The 23,782-nt window shown below is 48.4% G+C and overlaps 1 protein-coding gene across 2 annotated transcripts in view; it reads left to right on the top strand.

Moving 5' to 3' along the window:
- The first annotated feature begins 14,314 nt into the window (after positions 1-14,314).
- The window catches only part of ZBTB7C (zinc finger and BTB domain containing 7C), a 315,346-nt gene continuing 305,878 nt past the window's right edge, over positions 14,315-23,782 (top strand). Inside the window, exon 1 of one of the 2 annotated variants that reach the window (XM_016148445.2) lies at positions 14,315-14,421. The gene's annotated coding sequence lies outside the window, so the exon portion shown is untranslated. Of the gene's footprint in view, positions 14,422-14,889; positions 17,354-23,782 lie in introns of those variants that run through there. The other variant, XM_016148448.2, reaches the window with a different exon arrangement.

Raw genomic sequence — 23,782 nt, 5'->3', positions numbered from 1 at the left:
AGGGTCGTGGGTGGGGCAGGGAGGGCGTGTACTTTTAAGTGGAGTGGTCAGATTGGGGCTCCTTTTGAGGTGTGATTTAGGGTAAACCAACTTAAAATGTCTAACACAGTTCTGTTCACAGAAAATGAACCCCAGCGGAAGCTTTGGAGGACCAGGAGCTGGCTTTTGGACACATTATGTTTGAGAGGCCTCCAAGTGTCATGTCCAGGGGGCAGTTGGACATCCATGTCCTCAGTATCAGAAAGTACTTTTGGCTGGGGAGGCAGACTTTGGGGTCTCAGGCCACTTGCTTCCCAGATCAAGTCACTCAGGGAGAGTGTTCCATGTGAGAAAGCCTCCGGAAGAGGATGGAGCACCGAGAAACACATTCAAAGTCCTGCAGATGGAGGTGGGCATACAGAAGGGAGGGGACCTGGGGACAGCTTTTGAGGGAGGGACCAGAGAGAAAGGGGGAATGCATGGAGTCCTGGGAGTGGACAGAGTGAGGGGCTCAAGGAGGAGGGAGAGATCAGAGCCCCAAACTCACCAGAGACTGAGTAGGCAAGGGAGCCCGGCCTCCGGGAATGGGACTCAGAGGTCCCCAATGTCATTGGTGGAAAGAGTCTCCACGGAGCAGCAGGCCTGGGCCAGATGGCAGTGAGCTGAGAAGTGACTGAGAGGTGAGGAAGGAGTTGGCAAGTGGAGAGAAGCTCTTTGGGAACTTGGCTGTGACCTGGGAGGGGGAGGTGCAGAGAAGATTGGAGGGTGAGAGAAGCTCCTGTATGTTCATATTCTGAGTGGAAAATGCCTCGCTGGGGGGCCAGGGGGGGAGGGTGGAAGTATTAAAAAGTGACAGGGAATGATGATGGGGAAACATTTTTAACGAAGAAGGTGTGGATGTCATGTAGATGGAGGTGAGGGGGCAGGAGGAGACGCGTCGGTGTCTTTTGGCTTTTCAGAGGTCTCTGCATCCAGTCAGGACCATCACTGGCTGGTACGACAATGCCGAGAGGTATGCAGGATCAGGGTCTCTGTTTTCCAAGTGGGGAACTAGAGCACAGAGAGTTTCTATATCTGCCCAAAGTCACTCAGGGACACACCCAGAATTTCTGATTCCTCAATCTGGGCACTGCCCACCAGATCCCCCACCTTATGAATTCCTTTGTGCACTTTCCAAATGCACCTGGGACCATGCAGATGCCTCCCAGCCTCTAAGAAGCCTTGAAAATGAACACTTGAGGCAGCGAATGACTTCGGGAGGTGGCACCCGTATTTATCCAGAGTGACAGTCTCAGCCTGCGAACCATGAGAGAGGAGCTGGTAAGACAAGGACACCTGATTTCTGTAGTGGAGCTGACACGCCTCACAGGGGTCATTCATTCATTCAGCAAGTGTTTGTTGAGTGCCTCCTATGTTCCAGGCACTGCACCTGGACAGGCTTGGGGGAGGAAGGAAGAGAAGAGTTGTGGGCTCTAGAGAGCATGGAGGTCTGTGGAGGGGTGTGTAGTGGCTATACTCATGCTGGTGCTGATCTAATGCCAAGCAAACCTGGGGTGGATGGGATGCCCTCGCCAGCCAGGAAGGGTGGAATTGGTGATCCAAGAGCAAAAGTCCTGGGAGTCTGGAGAACTGGGCCCCAGTCCTGGCACTGTTGATGACCTCTTGGACAAGTCTACTCCCCCAAATCTGCTCTAAAGCAGTGCTGTCCAACAGAACATTTCTTGCAAATAGCAATGTTCCATTCCGAGTGGTCCAGTATGGAACCATGAGCCACCTGTGGCTACTGAAAACATGCAATGTGGTTCTTGGGACTAAGAAACTGAATTTTGAATTTTATTCAATTTTAGCCTTAATTTAACTTTAATAGCTAGTGGCTCTTGTATGGGACAGTGCAGCTCTAAGGTCCTTGCTGACCTTCCAGTGACCAAATTCAATGCCCATGTTTTCGCCTGAATATCACTTTCTGCGCCTGCAGCATCCTTGTTTCTCTTCCAGCCACCGTATCTTGTCCTGGCCATTCTCTTTTGCTCCTGTGACTTCAAATGCCTTCCATACGCCTCTGGCTCTTTCTCTCAGGCTTTTTTCCTGGGCTCCTGCCCTAATTTCCAAATGCTTTCTGAATGTCTCCACAATAATCTCGAAATAAATGTGTCCCAAAGTAAACTAATTATTTCTACCCACGTTTCCATACCCCCTTCAAACAAACTAATCCTTCTCTATTTCTGGGCTAAAAACAGAGGAAGGAGGTGTCTTCTTAAAATCCCCCTCCTCCCTTCATATGTGATCGGTCACTAAAACCTACTGAGTGCATGTCAAACCATGTCCCCAAAGCGTCCCCTTCTCTTCATCTCCACTGCTGACACTATCAAACATGCAGAGTTGGCTCTATGACTTGTGGGTCCAGTGCAAAATGCAGGGCCCCAGCTGGGAGTGGGGTGAAATCAATCTCCCTTTCCATGGGCTTCCATCCCGACCCACAGGTGGATGGGCAACACTTAAGGGATTGCAACTAAGGGGATTCTTGCACTGGGAGTGGGCAAGAGGCTGCTGATTCATTCCCCAATGCACCTTGGTGCTGCCAGCCCAGGGTAGTGATGGCCACTGCCTTGCCTTATCTCTGAGACACTAAGGGGCATTAGCTTAACCCTGGCCTTCTCTGAGCTTGCTTTGGCCTCTGATGGGGATGGAGGGCCCTGCAGAACATGACCCCCCACCAATGTGATGAGGTCAAGTGATGGGGGTAGGGAGGGGGAAACTGGGTGGAGCCCGAGGTGCTAGGAACACAGAGGGCACAACTGAGACCCCGTTCTGGGGGGCAATTGGAGCTGGGACTGTGCAAGAGCAGGGGCTTCAATTGTCCCAGACTCACAAAACACAAACTCAAAACAAAAGGATAAGAGTTTCAAGATGGTGCGCTCAGAGCTGTAAACCCACTCATGGGGCCCTTCTGAGCGCGGGACCCCGGGCAACTTGCCTTGGTGCTTGCCCATGAAGCCTCCCCCTGCACACACGTCCTGGCCCCTTACTCGCCTCACTCCTAACTGCCACAGTCACAGTTTACTTGGTTCTTTGTCCTCGCTTAACTAAGCTCGGGAACCAGGGTGTGGGGGTGGTTGGGGGTGGGGGGAGGAGAGTGCTTCTAGATTTCAGTGGGCAAGGATAGGAGGTACCAAATGTCCTGTTATGCCTGCAACAGTCCTGAGCTAAATGACAGTAGTGTCCCGGACAGCAACATTGCCCCAGATGATGCTGTGTCCCACGGTACAAGCTGTTCCTTCTGCACAGGATGCGTGCTGCGGGCTCCTTGCCTCACATAACTCCTTAGCTATTCATGCCAAAGCTTTGTCTGGCCTAGCCCCTGGAAGCGGAGCCCAGGGCTCCTCTGCGTCTGCCTTCCTTGGAGTCCCTATTTCACCGCACTGTAGGGACTGACTTGTGCCATCACCTTCAGAGCTGCAATCTCTCAAAGAGCTTCAGTCGAGAGGAGAGAGCCCTGGAGTGGGAGCCACTTCATTCCTGGCTCTGGTGCTATCCTCGCTACCCATGAGCTCTGAGGGCCTCGCAAGTCGTTTCTCCTCTCTGAGCCTTCCAGCTCTCATGCTCTATTCCCCAAATGCTGCCATCATCAGAAAGCCCAAAAGGGCTTCTCTGAAAACAACCCTTCGACTGGCACTGTAGCTTTGGGGGACAGTGCCACACCCTCTCCTTCATTTCCTCTGCCTTTTTTTTTTCCTGTCCAGCCTTGAACTGAAGATGTAAATCATCTTTCCCTTTCTCCAGGACACCTCTCGGAGGAGGAGGATGGCACAGATTAGCATTCTCACCTCATTCTTTTTCTTTTAATTGTAAAATATACATAACATAAATGTTACCATTTTAACTGTTTTTAAGCACACGATTCAATGGCATTTAGTACATGCACAGTGTTGTGCAACCATCGCCACCGTCTACTTCCAGAACTTATTCATCGTTCCAGACAGAAACTCTGTGCCCATTAAATAGCAGCTCCTCATTCTTCTCTTCCCTCAGTCCCCGGGCAGCCGCCTATCCAAGAACCGTATGTAGGTGGAATCATACCATATTTGTCCTTTTGTCTGACTTATTTCACTTGGGATAATGTCTTCAAGGTTTATGTCATAGCGTGTGTCACAATTGCCTTCTTGTTTAAAGGTTGAGTAATAGTCCATTGCTATGTATCTATATTTCATTTATCCATTCCACCATTGGTGGACACTTGGGTTGCCTATCTGTTCTTTTTAAGGAAAAGTGTTTTTGGATCACCCATTTGAATCCGGGGGAAGGGAGAGAAGTATAAGCATCAGATCTCCAGGTGGATGGGATCTCTCAGAAACCTTTTAGCTCAGGAGTGGCAGAAGCCAGGCGGAAGCAGGAGGACAGAGAGAGTGATTCGTGCATGGTCTAGGGCAAAGGGCATGGCTTCGGGCTGCCACGGGAGAAGGGACTAGGCTAAAGTGGAGCCTCAGGGGAAAGGGAGCGGGTTCAGATGGGGTGAGTGGAATGAACACAGAGCAAGGGGAACGGCTGAGGACCAGGCTCTCAGCTGAGGACCAGGCTCTCAGCTGAAGGAAGGAGGGTGAGAAGGGAGGTCACATGTCAAGGAAGATGAGTAAATAGATAGGATGGTGACTCTCTTGCTCTTGGTTAAGGAAAGGCAGGGCAAGGGGGATGGAGAACAGAACAACAAAGGAAGAGAAACAAGAGCGCGAAGGCGCGAGCACGTCCTGCGAGTGGCGAATGTGGACACTGCAGAAGGATCCAAGGCGGGGAGAATGAGATGTTACGGGGCTGAGAAGGGAGGACGGGACTGGCTACATCAGTTACAGGACCCGGTGGGAAATGAAAACGCAGGGGAAAGCGCAGGTAAAGGCGCCGACGTGCAAAGCCTTCTCTTCTGCGACCTCAATGTACGCTTTTAAAAAATTCGCTCTTGTCGTTATAAGTAAAGAAAAATAACATTTAAATGACTTGCCTTTCATCTTTTCATTATGCTATTTATTATTTTTCATTGTAGTAAAATACACATAGCATGAAATGTGCCATTATTTAACCACTTTAAAGAGTACAGTTCGGTGGCATTAAGTATATTCACTCTCCCAGCCCCTGTCAAACTACCACTCTCCTTTCTGCCTCTATGAGTTTGCCAGCTCAGGTGCCTCATTCATTCGCTGATGGACACCTAAGTTATTTCTTCCGTTTAGCTGTCGCGAATAAGTGATTTAAAATGCAATGCGAAAGCATTTAATTCATACACAAAATCACCAAAATTACACAATTTATATTCCATAGCTTGTACATTCATGTATATTTTGTTTCTACCACAACGGGGAAATGCTTGGTAAAACTAAACCAACTCTCTTTATTTTATTTTTTTGACAAGCACACCTACCTCCACCTTCGGTTTACTGATAGGTGAGTAAGGAAGGACTTAAAGGAGAAGAGAGTCGGGTTGCCCTTTTCCTTGCTTCTTATGTCATCCTTTTTAGAATAAGTGGTTGGCTTCTACAGAGAAGTCCATGAGTAAAAAGAAAACCAAACGATGGGGTTCCTTGGTCATTTGTATTTTTTAGAAGTGCCGTTGTCATCTTTCTGCATATAAAGCAAGTGCCGGTTTGAATGGAAAGAGTGGCCTCTCTGGCTGTCCGTTCCCCGCTCACTCGGTCGTAACCGTGTGGACACAGAACGAGAACACGGCATTCCTGCGAACCCACGATGCGTAGGAGTCCAGCCAGACTCAAAGAGGGGCGAGATGAGGGTGTCGTGGAGCTGCGTGGCGGGCTTAACCCACACCGTGTGTACGCCGCCAGCGGGGCAGAGAGCAGAGGGCACACGCGTGCAGCACATCTCCTCTCCCGTGCCCGCGCTCTCTCTCGTCCCAGTGGCCTTCACTTACACAATGCAAATTCAGAGGTCACATTTTAAGCGTTTCAAGAGAGCAGAGCCCTGAACCAAGTTGTGGGTTCTTCTGAGTGTGGGGTCTTCTGTGACTCCACAGGTGTGATGCCCGTGAGGCTGGTCCTGGCTGAGAAGCCTGTAAACGACCCGGCCTAAAGGAAAGGAGGCAGAGAAAAACATGAGGAAAACAATGGCCAAGGGTTTACCCAGAGCAGCCCTCGGGAAGAGCCCTGATTAGAACACAGTGAAAGAAATCAGAAGACCAGCAAAATGCAGAAATGACAGCTATCAATTTGTAATAAGAATGCAGACAGAAGTAATTCCACCAGCGAAGAACTAAAAATCCATGGCTTTCTAGGGCCATTCAGTGTGGAAGAGCCCCACAAACCTCAACAAACCCTGAGTTGATCAGGACTTTGTACCTAAGCCCAAGAATGCTAGGATAAAGGCCTCAGTGTCCTTAAGACAGGGTGGAGTTATAGCGAGCATTTTCTGTTTTAAAAATGTGTGTATAATATGTTTTATGAAGTTTTCTTTCTAATGTCTATAACAATATGTATGTATTTTAAGTTCTGATGGCTGGAGGGTTAAGAATTAAGTGTTTAGAAAACCTGCTTCGTGGCATACCACATAAATGAGATGTTATTGTAGCTTTGAAAGCCTATAGAAAATGTTTAATCTCTGGGCAATTGCAGAGATAAGTACTTGGAGAGCATGAGCTGTGTCTTTTATTTCTTTTGCACAATTGGTGGTGATACTTGGTTAAGAAACATATGAGGTGGTTGGTAGGCTTTTGTTGGAGGGCTGAGTGTGGCTTGGGGAATAATTTGGAATACAGTGATCCTGGTGGGTGGCTTTGCTAATTCTACCTACATTTAGAGTGGGTTTTGTCTGAAAGCTCACAGAAATATAAACTAGATGTCAAAACATTAAGAAGTACGATTTTCTCTGTGTTCTTCCAATAATTATCTATAATAAATTTTTATTACACGTTAACTCTAAAAAAAATTACTGTTGCATAAATGAATGAAAAGGGTGAAGCAGAGAGAGGAGATAGCAACTCTGTTAACAATTAAGATTTCATTTTCCTCACCTTTGAAATCAGTGCTTTAAACTGAATGGTGCATTCCAAGTTAAAGTTCTATGATTTAGTTAACATTTATAAATTCAATTAAGATTGTCACTGCTTGATAAGAGGAAATTAAGGACAAACATGTAACATGGCAATTCATCTACTACCAGGTATTAAACCAACCAACAGTGTTGACAAAACGGAAGAGTAAATGGCAGGTGGAGAGGCAGAAGACACATTCATTCATTACTAAATGCCCACAGTGTGGGTTAAAGCAAAAGTTACTATCGCTAGCCTTAGGTTATTAATGTGGAGACAACTTGGAGACACATTAATAAAGTTATAAAAAGGCATTATTGAACATGACGTCATCAAGAATAAGATTATAGGAGAGACTATGAGCGCCCAGAGAAGTGGTCTCTCTGTGGGCCAAAGAGAGTGTTGAAGTCACATAATTTCCACTTGTCTATAGCCAGGGTGGGTGCATCTGCTTCTCCACTCTATGGAAAGGCTTTTAACCAATCATTCATTCAGTAAAATATTTCTTGGGCACCTACTAAGTGCCAGGCAGTGTGCAAGGTACTAGAGATACAAAGATGAGCAAATGGAGTGCTGCCCCCAAATCGCTCATATGGTGATGGGGCCGTCGGGGTAACAGAGGGCAGTGCCATGTGGCAGTCTGGGTGGCAGACACAGCTGCCTGGTGCCTGGCAAGGACTCCCTGCAGCTGCCTTTCCTAACTGGTGATGGCAGGTTTCCCATTGTGTCCAAATATGGCCTCAGCATCCTTTTTGACAAGGCAACAGGGCAATCATTACACATCAATCCAACCTGGCATGAAAGGTGGAGTCTGTTTACTTCCCAGGCAACAAAGGCTATGTAATAGCACTGCAGACATTTGCTATGGGAGTGTGGGGAAGCCATCGGCTAGTGCTTTTTGGTGGAATTTGAGTAAGAAGTACAGAGTGGATGACAAATCAAGTGGATCTCAAAGTAGATTTCTATAGGTTAGAAACAGCTAGCTTCCCTTTCACTTCTTACGCTATTGCCAGTTTCATTTGCAACTTAGAACATAATTGTCTCTGGGAAACATGACTTTTTGGTGATAATGGACCCTATTCAGGTTCCCTCAGATCAGGACCCAGAAGAGAATAGCGAGTCCTGAAAGAGACAGAGCCTTAGGGTGGGTGGAATGGCTGAGCCAACCTGTTGGAGGAAGTCCAGGTCACTGGCCCAGCTCTGGGTTTTCCTTGGCAGAAGACATCCAGCTTTTTTATGTAGCTGGTGCCATCCAGGCCAGGCGCAATGAGCTCATGGCATTCCATGAGTCCCAGAGCTGGAGACTAAGGGTGGAGAGGAGGGGAGGGCTGGAGATAGCTTTAATGGCTCCAGGTTTGTAGCAGGCACGGCACCAGACCAATGGAGACAGGAAATTTTCTGGGCTTTCAGACATTGTGTCATATTGTTGTTTATTTGGAAAGAGGAAGCCATGCAAGGAGCATTGGTGCCCATCACCACCTCCCGAGAGAGAGATCCAACTGGTGCATGTGCTACCCTCCTCACCCACACGCCTGTGGAGCACTTACACAGGTGCACGACCCCTCATCATCCACTGGACTGTCTCCTCACCCCACGCACGCAGGTGAGGTGAGTTCGCCATGTTCAAAGAGAAATAACAGAGCTCCAGAGCCCTGCTGCCTACATTTCTACCTACCTTGTGCTGCAAGGGTCTTAGCTCTCCTGTCTCTCTTGGGCAAGTTATGACTGGCAAACCTCAGTTTCCCCATCTATAAAGTGAGGAAAAGAAAATTTTTTCAACGTACCACTTGAGAAAATCGATGAAGAGCTGTTAAGAACATCACAGCTCCATCCATATAAGTAATTTTTGTCCTCATGACAGAAGCTCCTTCGTCTGGGACATTGCCCTATGTGTCTCTTCATTGGACTCTTGGTTTGTATCCTTTACTATCACTTGTAATAAATCAGAAATGTAGTGAGTAAACGGATTTTCTTGAGTTCAGTGAGCTGCTCTAGCAAATTAGTCAAACTGAGGAGGGGATTGTGGGAACCTGGGATTTATAGGCAGTTGTCAGTAGTACAAGTAATGATGTGGACTTGTGACTGGCATCTGAAGTGGAGGGCATCTTGTAGGACTGTACCATTGTGGATTCTGATTCTGTCTCTAGGTTGATAGTGTCAGAATTGAGCTGGATTCTTGGACACTCTGATGGAGTCCAAGAATTGCTTGTTGGTGTGGGGAAGCCTCCATATACATGTTGGAATTGGGTCTGGGAATCCTTTTTTCCTAGTGGCCTTGTGAGTAATAATGGCATTTTTACCTTTTCTCAAGGTGGGAGATAATGAAGTTAATTGAGAACAGTGCATTTGGTAAGAGTGAACAAGAAAGAAAATGAAAAGTGGTTTTTGGACTTGAACAGGAAGAGATCGTGCCTGGCCACCGAAGAATCTTTATATGAAATGATGAAACAATAAATAAGTATGTAAACATCTCTTTTCTATCCCATTATTCTAAATCTTCATTATTAGGTCACTGTACTTCACATGGGCCATGGATTTTGTAATGCATTTTACAATTAAATTGTTTATGTAGACAGGCATTCCAGAACAGATGTTTGCCTGGTGCCCTGAACATTCTGAATAAAAGCTCTTGGTTTAGGTGGATTCTTGATAAAGTGACCTAACAGAATTCTTGCTAAAGGCAGGCCTTGATCAGATATCAAGAACGGGAGATGAGAAATTTGATCAGATATGTGAGAGGGATTCTTGCTACAGCTGGACTAGGCAAGAGAAGACAGGGCCAAAGGGCTGGGCCTAGTCAAAAAGAGGGCTCAGACGAGCATGTCTGGTCAAGTTTGGTCAAGGAGAGAGTCTTTGTTACCCCATATGGACCATAACTGTATAGCCACTTAAAATAACAAATGAAAATTGATAAAAATTTCTTTTCAATAATAAAAATGCCCTCTTCATAGGTATGACAACTGAATGTAATGTGTAATCCTGGATTGGATCCTGGGTAGAATTTATTTTTCATTTTTTTCATTAGTGAGACAATTGGCAAAATCTGTAACTACGGGTTATAGTAGATAATAGTATTGATGGCAATTTCCCAATTTTGATTACTATGTCAGAGAATGACCTTGTTGTTAGAAAACACTCACTGAAGAATTTTTTGGTAAAGGAACATCATGTCTTCAATTTACTCTCAAATGGTTTAGGGAAAAATAATGTGTATAAATAGAGAGCAGGATAAAGCAAACATGGGAAATGTTTGCATTTGAAGAATCTGGATGGAGATATATGGAAATTCTTTATACTATTTTTGTAACTTTTCTGAAAATCATTTCAAAATAAAAATTTTTTAAAAGGGAGACAAAAATCACCTAAACTTAAAGGACTGAGCCCGATGTTGCCTTTTCTAGGAAGTTCCTTTCAATCGAGATTGCACCTTGCCCAACCTGCTCGTGATAACATGAACCACTATTTTCTTGAAATTCCCTTCAGCCTCCATTTCCTCAGAGCCTCTTTTCTCTTTCTCCTCTAGAGGCAGCATGGCAGGAGGAGAAGCTGGTGAATTCCTGAATTCAACTCTGGGTCCTAATGCAGCCTCTGCCAGTTTCAAGCTGTGGGACCTCAGTCATTACCACTGCTATGGATCTATAAAATGGTCATTACAGAATATCTCGCACACTGTTGTCACAAGGAACATAGAACAATGCGTGCCATAATTTCTGATTCTAGAAAGAGCTCTGTAAATGTTAATTCTCTTCTTTTCTGTTGAATCAGCCTCTTACCACCATAGGTAAATTTTTGAACCCAATTTGCTGATAAATTCTGTAAAATTTATTCCAGTAACTAATATTGATTATTTACAATGTTTTTAAAAGTGTTTGACACACAGTAACCCCTTAATAAATGTCACACTTGCCCATACCTTTTCTCATCTGGTCATCCCAGCATCTCTATGGAGTAGAAAATGTCCCATCATCTTCTTCTTTTCTTCTTCTTCTTCTTCTTCTTCTTCTTCTTCTTCTTCTTCTTCTTCTTCTTCTTCTTCTTCTTCTTCTTCTTTTAATTTGGAGACAGGGGTACTGAGGAGGTGAATGATATGCTTTCTAGGTTACATGGCTGATAAGTAGTAGAGTCTGGCAGGAGCCAGTGAACCATGTTATTTATGACAAAGTTTATACAGATGCTACTTGACTTACAATGGGATTATCTTCCTGTAAACTCATTGTAAATTGAAAATGCATTTAATACACCTAACCTATAGAACATCATAGGTCAGCTCAGCCTACCTTAAACATACTCAGGAACACTCACATTAGCCTACAGTTGGGCAAAATCATCTCTCTGCCACTGCCCAGCATCATGAGAGAGTATCATATGGCATATTCCTAGTCTGGGAAAAGATCAAAATTCAAAGTACAGTTTCTTATGAATGCATATTACTTTGGCACTACTGTAAAGACAAAAAATTGTAAGTTGAACCATCCTAAGTTGGAGACAATCTGTAGTTGCGCCTACATGCAAATAAATGAATTGCAAATGAATCTTAGAAAGTTCACTAGATCTCTGTCCTTATGTATTATCACACTCCACTATTCTAAAATGATTTTTCATTCATTTGGTTTATCAGTCTTTTAATTAGCACCTATTAGGTGCCAAGTGTATGTTAAGGCACCGAGTACACCAATTCCTGTCAAGGAATGGGTAAGGAGCTGGACTTCTTGTGGAGAAAAAGACAACTGTACAAAAATTATAAACAAAGTATAATAGCTGCTGTCATTAAAAAAGTCTATATCACTAATGCAGACCATTCTCATTCTGATTGCTCTTAAATGTTTTGCCTGTGGTGATTAGGTTCTGTAGCCCCAAAGCTCCTTGTCCCTCCATTTAGTGGCCTACAGCTACAGAACATCTGCTCTGAGCCAACTGTATCCAGAGGAGGAAGGAGAACCGTTCTGATTTAGAAGCATTTGTAATTTAGTACCGAGTCCCTATTTTCTTAAGCAAAACCCCCTTTCTCTGGCTATAGCTGCCCTCACCTCTAGGACTGCATTCCTGTCTGCCATAGGTGTCTTGCTATTCCAGGGCCGGGCCCCTCCAGATACTGTTTAAATGCACCTCTGTGTGCATTAGAAGCTTGACCATGTCAGCAGCGTCAGCGGTATTCCAAATGACTGAAGATCTATTAATGAAAGGAAACTAGACAGACAACCTAATTTAGCAGAGAGACAGACAGCCTAATTTGGGAGGGCAGTGGCTCCCAGAGCTGCTTAGAGCAAGGATATTATTTTGCCACGGGAAGCTCTAGCAACTTGGAAGCCTGACATCCTGAATCTGAAAATCTTAGTTTCTAGGACAGACTTCTGTAGACTTACATGCTTTTTTGAATGGTTTGGGTAGGTGCTTGTTCAAACTTTTGAATGAATGACCTTTATTTACTAGAAAAAGCCAGGCCTCTCTGGCAAACGAAACACGAGGTACAAGACCCTCTATGTTCCAGATCCCCCTTTCACGCGTGTGCCTAGCTTTGTGCTATCAGGTCGTATTCCAGAGGTTTTTCCTTGCCTTCACTACTTCCAACGGGTGGTGCCTTGTAACAGTGCAATTATTACACGAATGGATGCAACGATAAAAAAAAAAAATCTCAATGAGCAACACTGGGAAGAGGTACCAAACAAAAGGTCCACAAATTTGTTCTTGTGAATTCTGTCAAGGATGCCATAGAGTATCTTTAACATTAAAAGACGCTATACTCAGACAGCAGCGGCAGCCTACTGCCCTTTCAGTGGTCGATGGCCAGGATGCGGACAGGAAGGAGGGATGCACTTTCTCGCCTGTCCTGGGCTCCCCGCGGACTCAGGTAACGCGAGCCCTTGTAGGAATTTGAAGATGGCAAATTTTCCTGCGTCTGAGGGAGGAGCCCCCGAGAAGACTCTCTGACATCCTAAGGGTACAGTCCCAGATATGCCGGGGAGGACAAAAGTTCCTATGTTTGCTGGGAGAGCGGAGGCGTGGGTTGCAAAAACGTAGAAAATCCAGCTCCTGTGTGCCCTGGTCTGCTGGTGGCCAGAACGTCTGCCCCATCGCTGCCTCGCCGGTGACCATTCACACCGTCCCTTCGGGTCCGAGACCTCGTCCTCTCCGCTCATATGGGCCCTTTGCGCTCTGCGCTGCGCCTCGCACAGAAACGCTCCTGCAGGTAGTGTCCTCGGGGGCGGGGCTTGGAAGGATGGGCGGGGCCAAGACCTCCCGGGGCCCGCCCTTTGGCTACGTAGCGGGGTGATTGGATGCTTCAGAAGGCCACCTTCTAGGTAGTCCAGGGAAATAACGGGTGGCGGGGGCCTGATCCCTGGCTCTCAGGGTGGGCGGTACTCCTGACGGCGAGGTGGGGTACCATGAACCCCAGAGGCCCTTAGGGCGGTGTTGCCCGCAGGGACTTGGGGGCCCCGGAGTGCTGCAAACCTGCGGTTTCTCGTGTCGGAGAGGTGTCTTTCTGAGCTTGCTGGGATTCCGAAAGCAATTGGGAAACTTCTCGCCCCTACTCCTTGCTCCCTACTTTTGGGTGGGAAAGCAGTTGCTGAGTTGTTTTATTTCCTCCTCCATCGGACTGTAAAAATAGCCGTGCGCCAGCGATCGAGCCAAGTTCGGCTGCCCCGCTGTCCCGGGCCGGGTGTGGACCTAAAAATACCCGGTGGTCTGGAGCCTGTGCTCCGGGTGAGGACGGGTCCAGCCGGGCCGCAGAGGGCGTCTGGAGACCGGAGAAACGGCGGCCGCCTGGCCCCTCGCCTCGGCCGGGACTGTCCCTTTAAATCCTGGAGGAGGCAAAGAGAAAAAAGAAATAGACGCGGAGCCCCGAGCGGCTGGTGGCTCTGCCTGGCCCCCCACTCCGCCCCCGCGCCGGGTCCTGCCTGCCGCCTGCCGCCTCCGCAGGTCCAGGGCGCCCCCCGCAGCGCCGCCCACCGCCACGGTTCCTGTCAAAATAGAAATTACGCGGGGCCGAGGAGGAGGTTGAGCCACAGCAAGTGCATGTGTAGCAGGGTGGGGAGGGGGCGCAGGGGAGGGGGCGGACGCGTGGGAGAGGCGACCGTAGACATCCGGGCCCTTTAGCCCAGTGCGCCCCCCGAGCGGTGGCGCGGGCAGCGCGGGCGCCCGGCGCGGGGCTCGGGGCTGACAGCCGCGGCGCGGGAGGCGGGACTCCAGGAGGGCGGGGGCGCGGAGCGGGGTGGGAGGAGCTGCCTGCGCGCCCGCGGCCGCTGCTCGGCTCCACACCCGCCAGCGCAGCCCCGCCACGAGACTCTGACAGCCGCGCGGCCCGCGCTGCTCGGGCGCACGGGGACGGACGGACCGCGGCGGCGCCGGCGAAGGAGGACGCAGGGACCGCGGCCCCGCGCCCAAGTGCGGGAGGCGGGCGGGTACGGCGGCGCGCAGAGGTGAGTGGCTTCGCGCGCCGGGCTCCGGCGCCGGCTCCGAGGGTTGCGGGCTCCTCCGCACCTCCGCTGCCGAAGCGGGTCCCGGGGTCGCGAGGCTCCCGGAGGGCGGCCGTGCGTCGCCAGCGCCGGAAAGCGATGTCGGGGGCTGTTGCTAGGAGGCCGGCAGCCCGCGCGCCCCAGAGCGCCGGCGGGGGCAGAGTCGCCCCTAGCGCGGCGGGCAAGAGGCGGGGGGCTGCGGTGGCTATTCAGGGGCTCCGTCAGGCAGCCATGCAACGGGAGGAGGCAGAAGGAGGGAGGAAGGGAGGAGGGGAGAGCCAGCGGAGAGCGAGCCAGCGAGCGGGCGCCGCGCCTCCTGGCTGGCACCGCGGCCGGGAGCGAAGTGGCGCGCGGGGCTGGAAGGGAACTTCTGCGGGCGCGTGCGGCCCCGGGCGCGGCGGCGCCTCCTGGCCCGGGCAGGGCGGGCCTATCGGCAGCCACAGGTGGTTCCCACCAGAAGTTTACCGCACTTTTGTCGGGAAGGCACGGGAGCATTTTTGGTTTCCTCAGACTTTCGGCACCCGCGACTCACAGTGTCTTACCATGGAAATTAGAAACGGGCTGGAAAGTCTGGGATCCCGCATCTCGGGGTGCGGCTCAGGGGCTTGGTGGCGGTCCATCCCCGAGGTGGCGCCCTTGCGGGACCCTAATGTTGCTGTCCACTTGGCAAGTTAAGGGAAATGGGCGCACGCACACGGGTGCTCCATGCCTTGGGAAAGTTAAGCCGCGGCTAACCTGTCGTCTGCACTGGGCCACGCTGGGTCTCTTCCTGGGGACCGCACGCGTCTCCGCTCCTGGTGTGAGCATCTCTGGCTCCTTTGAAAACGAATTGTCTCCGGCTGCTGTGCTGCTTTGTTATTCCGGCTGGTTGTCTGATTTCATTAGGAGGAGGACCGGGAGGAACCAAAGAAAAGCTAAACAACAGCAACTCTCGTTTCCTTTGAAATCGGCCGCGGAACTTGGCACCCAAGCCTAGGCGGCGGAGGTGTCCAAGGCCGAGGGGAGCCGGAAGTCGGTGGTGTGTGCTGCCTGCTCGCGGAGCTTCGCCAGACCATTCACAAGGCTAGGGCTTGGGATTTCTGGGGGTATCTGGGACAGAAAAGGGAAGCGAATGGGAAGGGAAGACCCCTCAGAAGAGGAAGATACGCTGTGGTCAGCTCTGGGAGAGAACCCTGAGAAGTCCGGGGGTTTGGCCCTGATCCTTTTTGTTGGGTTGATGAATCCAGGGCATTGGGGTTAGAACCATCCTGGTAGGTCCATCCCGGGGTGAAAGAAATCATTTTCTTGGGAGTGGGTCTTCTATTCTGCTGTCGCAAGTTGGCACTGAACTCGGTGAGAGCTAGAAACACTCAATCCTTCGTTCTGCCTGGGCCTGCTCCCACTTTCTCTTCTCCTACCCCAATGGTACTTGAGCAGAATGCCTGCATGCCCTTTGCTTTAAGGAAGGTCACAGAATTTTGGAGCTGAAAGAGACCCTAGACATTAGGAGTGCAAATTTTACAGATGAGCAAACTCCAGGTGGAAGAAAGGAAAGTGACCTGCCACAGTGGTTAGAGGCCTAGGGAGGCTAGAATTGAGATCAGCCTCCCGGGCCAGGGTGGAGAGGACTTTGAAGGGCCTGAGGTCAGAAATGCCACCTCCACACCCAAACCCATCAAGGACTCATTATCTGGTACTATGTCCATGATTGCTGATGAATGTGGTATATTTCCAGTCCCCTGTGCTTGGTTTAAAAAAAAATCAGGACTGTCACTGTAGATTCCAGTCTGACACTATCCCAACTTTCCCTGCTCCCTCCTCAGCCCAAATTCCTGAAACTCCTTTTGTAACATAATGTGGCTTGATTAGCCAAGATGAGTTTGCAGCTTGTCTTACTGTGAAGCACCCACTTTCCCGTAGGATGCCAGAATTCTGTTTTCCTGGTAATTAGGTTTTACAGATATTTTTGAAAGGGAGCCCAATTCTGGATCAATTACACTTGGACACAAATGCTGTGCTGTTGTGGATACCAAATGAGAAAGATGAGCAATTATCTGGGGGTGTTGGAATAAATGTTGTTATGAGTATTTGACACAGCCATTAGACATCAATGAGTGGGTTTTCAGTAAATGTTTTTTTATGCTCTATTTTATTGAGCAAACAAAGTGTCTTAATTAAAAAGACCTGGGAGTTGGCCACTTAGATTTTAGCGACTTGTTTCTTACCAGCGTGTATCAGTGGGAAGGATTTGAGTGATAAACATATGATTGTTGAAAGAACTTAGCTCCCTCCCCCATCAAAATCTTCTTGGGCAAGGCTTATTCTTCAGTCTATAATGTCATGTACAGTCCAGCAAAATCATATTAAATCAATATAGATCTGTGTACGGTGTGTGTATATTAGTCAGGAATGACTTGTAAGAGAGAATATTTTGAAAGTTTTACTGCTTTCAAGGACATGCAGTATCAAGAATTCCTGGCTAATGCAATGTCACCGAGTATAATTCTTCTGCTCTCATGAACAGATAAGAATCATTGTCCTCATAGATGTGCTTGGGGCTATCATAATGATACACAGTGTAACATTTTGAGGGTGCCTTTTCACTTTTACTACATGCTAATTTCATCGGCATCCCTGAGTGGTAGGTACATAGTTCAGTGATTTGTCCGTCTTACAGATGGGGAACCTGAGGCAGAGAGAGGGGAGAATATTATTTCTATGACTTCATTTAGTGCAACTTGGGGTTTCTGGGCTGAACAGAGAGTAAGAGGCCTAAAAATATTACCTCTTGCTCCTCTCCAGCAGCACAACCACAAAGTGGTATAGAGGTGTGGTGGGCTTGCAGTTACACTTCATGGGATGCCAGTCACTCCATCTGGACCGGGGTGCGAAGGACTTTGTTACCCAGCCCCCTGCTGTGAGTGAGTAGTTTTCCTCCATCTTATAGCAGGTTGTGGGAACTTGGGTGAGGAGAGACCAGCTGGCTAAGGCCGGGGCGGGGATGTGGGATCTGGGCCTGTGTAGGGCTGAAGGAGTTCAGGCTATTTATAACCCCTCTTCCCCTCCTGGGAAGAAGAGACTCAAGGGTCTGGAGCCATCCCTGGTGCTGACTCCTCTCAGGGATGGCTGTGCCCCACTGACAAGAACCTGCCACCTGCCTGCACTGTGGGTCTTAGAGTGAGCCCTGACAGGTGTGGCAGGTCCTGGAGGGCTTCTCAGTGGTTCAGCTGCTCTGGTGGATTGAACATAGAAGGATTTCCTAGAACCAGTGTGCTTTTCCTCAGGCACTGACCCCCCATCTGCACAAAATGAGGGATACCCCAGAAACCTCACAATGCAGAACTTAAGAACCTGCTAACATGGAGGCTAACTTGCTTTTCTGAATAATGACGGCGATGATTTTTATGCCGGAGGTTCTGAAAGTGACCTGTTAGATGTGGTTCCTCTGACTGTGCGCTGTGGCATGTCTGTGTGGTGCTAGTTGAGGAGTTTGGGGCACCCGCCTAAAGCTCTCCCCCCTCTCCCCATCCCTACCCCAGACCAGTCACCGATGGATCCTCTCGCTCTCCCAACTCTTCAAACCAACACCAGAGTCCTTCTTTATCTTCAGATAAATAGCACCTGCCACCCCACCGGTTATGCCTTTATTCCTGAGGCTGGGCAAATTTTCTCCCTGGGTTGGTTGGAGGGAGGAATGAGGATGGGGGGTTGAGGAAGCTGCAAGACACTGAACTTGTCTCTGTTCTGCTGCTCGGAGTGAATTAATCTACCGATCAGAACCATTTCAGATGCTCACAGAAGGTTTTCCAAGGAGAGAGGACTTAAGTGGTGGCCCTACATGGTGAGGTGGGCACTGGGCAGCTCCTGCTTGTTGGCGGTACCTGCTGAGCCTGGCAGACTTTGCACACTGGAACTTTTGAAGGAAGGGCTTGCGTGTTGTTCATTTTCACATCCTGAGCACCCAGCACGATACCTGGGCACAGGAAATGTTTGCTGAACGAATGCTGAGGGGGGGGGCATGGCACATGGGTAGATGGCAGTCAGGGATGCTTCTTCATTGTCATCAGCTGTGACCCCTGGCACTGTGAAGGGGGTGTCCAGAGGGCAAGAACGTAGAAGCAGAGTGTGGATGAGAAGAGAAGTCCTCTCTCCTTGGATGAGAAGAGACAGGGCTCCACAGACATTTCGAGAGCCCTGGGACAAGCTGATTGGCTGCTCCACACCACCAGAGATGCTGGGAGCACCCAGTCGTCAATTCAACTGGCAGTGATGAAGTCCTTCTCGATGGGCTGTCTTGGCACAATCCGGCCTCATAGAGGATGCAGAGTGAGTTTCTTTTGGGAAGGCAGAGAGGCCATTCCTTTGTTTACCCTCCCGTGGGCACTCCAGGGGCTGGTCACTGCCTGCCTCTCTGACCCACACCCCCTCCGCTCCCTCTACTCTACCATCTCAGATATTTTTGTTCCTTGAACACACCAAGCTCACGTGTTTCCCCTTGGCTGTCACGCCCTTCCCTCGGCTCTCCTCTCAGCCGACTTCTTGTCATCTAGGTGTCTGTGGGAGCAGCACCCTGTAATATATTCTTTATAACACCCAATTCCACCTGGAATAAAATCTTGACTCTCTTCTTATTACTTGTCTCTCCCACTAGAATGTAAGCTCTGTGAGGGCAGGGACCTCGCCTGTTTTGCTCCCCATTATAATCTCAACACTAAACAGTGCCTGACATGCAGCAGCGCCCAAGGAAATAGTTGGTGAGTAGATGTGCCAAGGAGTGCTAGGGGGTGTATGATGATGGGTCAGCTAGGGGCCCTGCCCTCGGGATCTTTTCAGCCTAGAGGCAGGAATAAAGCTTATTCATACATACTTTGGTATGTAGCAGGAACGGAGGGTGGCATTGGAGAGGTACAGCCCAGGAAGGTCATGGACAGGCGATGTTAGCCCTGTTCAGCAATGTTGGTTGGCTTAGGCAGAGGGGTCTTTTTTCAGATGTGACGTTAGGAGTTGGGGAGTTCTGGCAGCTGACCCACCCAGGACTCCAGGACTGAAGTTTCTCTCTTGGCTTTTCTCCCTCTTTCTCCCTCTCTCCCTCTCTCTTCCTTTCCCCCTCTCCCCCTCTCCCTTTCCCCCCTTCTCCCTCTCCCTCTCCCTTTCCCTCCCTCCCTCTCTCAATCTCTCAATCTCCCTCCCTCTTTCTCTCTCTGCTTATTTACTTCTTTGGTAAGCAAGAGTTCCAAGCATAATGCCATCCTTGGAGAGTCAGGAATGTTGTGTTTTTCCACCAGCTCCATTCATTCGTAGCCTCCTCAGCACAGCTGTGGACAGCTGGCTGCCAACGTGGATGCAGGGAGGGTTTCTCTCCAGGGCCAAGGGGTACACTCAGCCCTGCAGGAATGGGGAATTTCATTTGTGTTTCACACCCTGCTGATTTCCAAACCCCACTGAAATGGTGCCTATAAAAACAGATTCACGAAGAAATTAAAAAACTATTAGCATTCAGTTTACTGTTTATTTTCTGATTGTAAAAGCAATCAGAGTCTTGATAGAAAATTTGGAAAATATGGAAAGGTGTAAAATTAAAACAAACAAAAAACACTGCTGTGACATACTAATTTGAGTGTATTTCCTTCCAGTCTTTTTTCTGTACCCACCAACACATACACACGTGTGCACATGCACACACATATAAATATAATTAGGATTAAACATTATTTTCTAAAACTTTTAAAACCCATGCAATCTTTTAATAAACGCAAAGATTTTTGTCTTTGGACTCTGAGACATTCTTACTATGAATCACTGATATTTGGAAGGGAATATGTTTTCCATGTCTTTTCACTGGCCGAGAAGATGTCAGTGAGCTTTCCCTTCTGTAGCTCAAATTAGGAAAACAGGCTTCCCCACAGCTTCTACCCCCAAAACATCAGGATGTGTTTAGAATCATACTTCTCACTCCTCACCTCTCTCCATTGCTGGAATATAGCGTTGCGAGCGGTCCCCTCACTGAGCATTCTGTCACATTTACCAATGCCATAATGTTCTGCGGTAACATATTTTAATGGATGTGTAGTGTTCTTTCAAGTAATGTATCATAGTTTATTTAACCATTATGAGAAAACAAAACAAAACCCTCCAGAGCCCATTAACTAATTATTTCTTGACCTAAAAATAAAAACATCAGGAGATTCTCCAGGAATATGGATTAGTGTTTAGGGCATTGCTGTTTGGGGACAACCTTGGCTCCTTCAGGAGACCAGGGATTGTGTTGCTGTCACTTAAGTGCCCTGGGCTTAGAAGAATGCCTGGCATGCAGTAAGGGCTCAGGAAATATTTTGCTAAATGAATGAACTGCAGAATCCTTCCCATAGGTGGTGAGGTCCTGATTAAGCCCCTTGATGTCAAGGTCTCTTTAGGGGGAGCATTTGGCTGGGAAGGAAGTTCAGGGGTCTGCAGGTGCAGGGCTGAGAAGGCAGAGCAGGAAGGGGGTAGCATGGGAAAGCAGTTCTATGACTTAATAGTTTAATGGGTATTCAGGGGATGTGAGGTTTTGGTAGAGTCTTGATATAGGGACTAGAGGCACTTAACTCCCTGAGACAGGGACTAGAGGGCACCCAGGCATGAGGAGAGGGCTGTGGGGAGCCTCAGAGTCAAGAGAGCAAGGACAGGTTTGCCAGCCAGGACGAGGGGTGCAGCCAGTCAGGGAATGGCAAGAGACAGAGACCTTTCCAACTGGTAGCTTCTCAGATTCCAGAACACAGTCCCAGGGGAAGATGGGTCCTTGGAAGTCAGGGTCCCCCACCTGCCTCCTGGCAGGTAGCACCCCATCCTGTAGATGAGGGAACTGAGGTCTAGAGAAGTTAAGGGACGGTAGGAGCACGGGTTTGGGAGCTGATCAGTCCAGAATCCTATGGTGTGGCCACTTTCCTGCGGTCACCTTGGGCGTGTTACCCAACATCTATCAGCCTCAGTTTCCCCTTCTAGAAAATGGTGAACACCAACTTTCATAGGGTGGTTGGGAAAATCATGAGACTTTACACACAAAGCGCCCAGCACAGCTCCTGACAATGAACGAAGGGTCCATACATGGAAGCCACTCTTGTTTATCATTTACCTGTTTCGTGAATTTCTATTCCTAACCTGAAGAGCGAGGGGAGAGAACACCACGGATTAGTGCTGCAAAACACCTACGACTTCGTTTTCTTCCTCCTCTTCCTCCCCAGGCTACCACCATACTTACTTCAGGGGCTAACAATCCAGTTTGCAAGACAGATGACTCTTGGGAAGTCCCTGCTCACATGTAGGTAGAATTAATGTCACTCGAGGGGAACCAGAGTCCCTTTCTCCTTTGTTGCCTCCCACGGAAGGGGAGATATACTTCTTAAAATCATCTTGACACTTCAAAGTCTCAATCCAGATGGCTCTGGCAGAGGCACTGTTTACTCAACTCCTGGGCACGGTTGGTCTTCAGCGTAGTGTCTGGCCATATAGAGAAGAAGACATAGAACAGGTTAGCTTTGCTGAACTGAATTTTTGGGAACTGAGTAGATAAGTAGCATATGACCTGGAGTAGAGCAACCTAGTGAAAATGTAATGCGAGCCATCCATGTAATTTAAAATGGTCTAGTAGCCACATTAAAAAAAAAAAAAAAGTAAAAAGCAACGGGTAAAATGAATTTTAGTAAGGTATTTTATTTAACCCATTATATCCAAGATATTATCATTTCGCATGTGACACCGGTCACATTCCAAGTGCTCACTAGTCCCCTAGGGGCAGCGCACTGAGCCAGGGATACAGGTCAGGAGGGCCCGTCTGAGATAGGCTGCTTATGGTTGGGGGCTCTGCTTGGTATGGGAAGGCAGCTGGGCCTCGTGGATGGGATATTTCAAAAGCAAGCGAATCAAGGAAGAAGCCAAAGGCTGCAGTATCTGACCTTCATCCTGGCCCATTGGTGGGTGAATTGTGTTTTCTTCAGGGACCATTCCACTTTTGTGGGCCTCAGCTTACCCATCTGCACAATGAGGTCAGGTCATCTCTAAAAGCCATTCTGGCTCTGGTGTTCTCTAATTCCTGAGATAGAGATAAGGAAAGCAAATCTAGCCACTTCCTAAGTTTGAAGACGGTGGATGGAGGTGGGGCTGGAGAGAAAGCTTGGGCTTCTGGGCCCCACATTTGCAAGCTCCTCTTTGGGACAACTCAGACATGTAAGTGTCGCTAAGAATGAACAATATCCTGTCACCGCCATTAAGTCACCTTTTTTTTTTTTTTTAAGTATATTTTGGAGGTAGGGGAGCGGGCCTTAACTATTCATTAAAAAGTGACATGTTTTCATTGTTTTTAAATCTTGGAGCTTCGTCTTGTTCCTGGGGCATCCCAGATGGCCGTGAATGGCAGCCACAAGGAGGGGAGGGGCCCTCAGGAAATATTAGAGCAAAAAAGGAAATATTTCAGCTCTGTCATAAATGGGCACTTGGCCTGTCCAGAGAGGATGTGGGAAAAGGGAGGAAAAAAGCAGCAGGTGTGTTTGGAGGGAAGGGTGTGGCCTCAAATGTATTTTAAGCTCCTGAAGTCAGAGGCTCTGGTTTTATTGCCCTCGGGTAAGGAGGGGTTTGAAGCTTTTATCTCCCTGCCACAGACTTCTGTGGGGAGGGAAAGGAAACTCTTTCCTTTTCAAGGAGTGTCTCTTTTAAAATTATTGTCACTAAGTAACAAGCTGTTTCTATCGGAGGACCGCCACCCCCGTACAGAAAAGGACCTGTGTGCTCTGAAGCTGGTCTAAGCACTTCCATTCACGAATGAGGAAACCGAGGGTCAGAGAGGCTCCAGCACTCTCTGAGGTACCCCAGGAAGGCAGCGGGGGAGCCAGTGCCAGAGCTCACAGCTGCCACCGCGTCCTCTCTGCCACACAGGATGCCTTCTCGGTTTTTGTCTCCTTCACAGTTAACAGATGACTCAACCGGGCTGCCTTGAACCATTTTTAAATGAGGATTTCTCTTTTATGTTTTCTGAAACTAGATTTTTTATTACTTTTCCACACATTGTTTGCTTTGATTTTTAATTTAATTTTTTTCGAATAGGTCAATACTTACACGGTTTAAAATTCAAAAGATACAAAAGGGTATTCACAGCGAAACATCTTTCTCTCAACCACCCTATTTCTTAGTTCCCTTACCTCGAGGCAACCACTGTTCCTGACTCCTTCAGTTTAAAGGTGTTTTATGTAGATACAGGAACAAATGTATATCTGCGCGTATGTGCATATACTTGTGCATGTGTGTTGTAAGTTTTTTACCCAAACAGGAGCATATCATACAAGTTACATTTCACTTTATATTTTCCACTGAACAA

The sequence above is a fragment of the Rousettus aegyptiacus genome, unplaced genomic scaffold (assembly GCF_014176215.1).
Source record: "Rousettus aegyptiacus isolate mRouAeg1 unplaced genomic scaffold, mRouAeg1.p scaffold_m13_p_12, whole genome shotgun sequence".
Lineage (NCBI taxonomy): Eukaryota > Metazoa > Chordata > Mammalia > Chiroptera > Pteropodidae > Rousettus > Rousettus aegyptiacus.
This window is presented reverse-complemented; position numbering and strand designations above follow the sequence as displayed.